The following is a 2,284-nucleotide window of genomic DNA, read 5'->3' as shown; positions in this document are numbered from 1 at the left end:
AGCGTAGGTTGAGTTTGCAGGAAAAGCTGAAACGTAGAAGAACGGGACCGTTCCTTCCGACACGTATCATCGCATGTCGAATGGCCCCAGGATAGCTGTCTCCCGTAATGAGGGAGGTCGTGATTGTGAAGGGGAGGGGAAGGAACTTCAAGGAATTGCCAGTCTACAACGTAAATATATAATAATGCATACCAATCGCTTTCACCATTTCATAACAGTGTCTTTCACTTTCCCCTATTTATATATCGCTCCTCCTCATCTTCTCAGTACACAGCCTCTTCCAGTTTCAAATTTCTTCGTTCATTGTTTTTCTTGCCTCCTAGAGTGGTGTAACGAATTCTGACGCTGTTGCATTGTTTGTTATTTTTCTTGATTGTCAAGAAAGTTTGCATTTGCTGGCTGTCTGATAGATAGGGAGTGTCGCAAGGTATTTCATTAGCTTGCCTTAAAATGGCTTGTTCTGTTTCATGGTTTCGACTTACCGCCATTCTGCATATGGCGATTTGTATGGCGATGTTATTTGCATTTTCTGCTGCTTCTTCTGGACAGTCGAGGAAACTTGCTGCTTTGGTGGCAGACCCGGCTGTTGTTTTGACTTACCATGATGGTCCTCTGCTCTCTACCAGTGGGGTAATCACTGTCCATTTGATCTTCTATGGGCAATTCACCCCTGTTCAACGCTCCATCGTGGCAGACTTCCTGCAGTCTCTTGGGGAAAAGGCGTTAGAGGGGAAAGCAAATCAGCCCTCCGTGTCCACCTGGTGGAAGACCACCGAGAAGTATGAGGACGCAGCCAAAAACAAGGCGGCTCCCTCCAGTGTTATAATGCTTGGAAAGCAGAAGATGGATTCAGATTATTCCCTTGGCAAGTCACTCATGAGGACTGACATTGCTGCTCTGGTTGAAGCGGCCGTCAAGTCGGGAGCTTTGCCTCTGCCTCTGCCGGAAAATAATGATGGAAGTGCCAATGCTGTGTATTTGGTGCTTACATCTGAGGATGTTACAGTGGAAGGGTTCTGCATGAGTTCCTGTGGATTCCATGCCAGTCTCAATCTATTATCGGACCATAAATCAACTAGAAGCCGAATAATGGGGAATGAGGAGAAGCATCAACAGCTTCTTCCATACGCATGGGTGGGGAATTCTGCGAGTCAGTGCCCTGGACAGTGCGCGTGGCCCTTCCATCAGCCCATGTACGGACCCCAGACTCCTCCCCTGGTGGCACCAAACGGAGACGTGGGCATCGATGGCATGATCATCAACATTGCCACTGTTGTGGCAGGAGCAACCACTAATCCATTCGACACAGGCTACTTCCAAGGGGATGCTGCCGCACCTTTAGAGGCTGCGTCTGGCTGCGCAGGAATTTACGGAAAGGGGTCATATCCGGGGTTCCCAGGGGAGCTTCAGGTAGATAAAACGACGGGGGCAAGCTACAATGCCAATGGAGTTAACGGGAGGGAGTTTCTGCTGCCAGCTATGTGGGATCCGGCTACCCGATCATGCAAGACATTGATATAATCATTTTTGTAGTTGTCGCTGTCCTAAACCTGCCTAAAGAAGGCAGGGAGCAGGTAGATTTAGGCGCAGAAGAAGTGGCATCTATTATGCCGCATTTCAACAGATATTCTTTATTCTTTATAGAGATTAATACACATTCTTTTGTCTGAAATATCTTGCAAATTTGGCGAAAAGCCTTTTTGAAAACCCATTTGTTTCATTTGATTAGGAAGTTTGAAACATATTGAAATTAATACACCCAAGAAAAACATATTAGATGTAGTAATTAGGATTCTCTGCCGAATTTCATTCTGCACCCATGTGAAAGCTTCAATTTTTTGACTTTATTTTTCATATTACTGTTATTTTTCATGGCACATCCCTTGTATTTTCGCTTATATGTTTTGGACGGTGTTCCTACATTTGGGCTGACATGGAATGAGCAAGGCGTGTTCTTAATAATTATCAATCAATTTAAAATTGCCATCGTTACACTGCAACGCTACCTACCATTCACACATACATTATGACACCGTTTGTAGCCTTCAGCTTCAAGTTGCTTAACGAAGATACGGCTTATAGCTGTGAAACCTGGTCTACATACATTATGACACCGTTTGTAGTCTTCTATCTTCAAGTTGCTTAACAAAGATACGGCTTATAGCTGTGAAACCTGGTCTTTGTATTTTTGAATGCATATCAACTGTTGTCTCCCTCATTGTTCGTTCCCGGAATTTTTGAAACATGAATGCCCAAGCAAGGCACAACCGCCTGTCCCTGCGTC

At 45.0% G+C, this 2,284-nt stretch overlaps 1 pseudogene; it reads left to right on the top strand.

Moving 5' to 3' along the window:
- The first annotated feature begins 265 nt into the window (after nucleotides 1-265).
- LOC149227492 (protein EXORDIUM-like 2 pseudogene) lies at nucleotides 266-1,707 on the top strand (annotated as a pseudogene).
- Nucleotides 1,708-2,284: the final 577 nt, after the last annotated feature.

The sequence above is a fragment of the Pinus tabuliformis genome, chromosome J (assembly GCF_031772625.1).
Source record: "Pinus tabuliformis cultivar Carrire ecotype Pingquan chromosome J, CPIR1, whole genome shotgun sequence".
Classification (NCBI taxonomy): domain Eukaryota; kingdom Viridiplantae; phylum Streptophyta; class Pinopsida; order Pinales; family Pinaceae; genus Pinus; species Pinus tabuliformis.
This window is presented reverse-complemented; position numbering and strand designations above follow the sequence as displayed.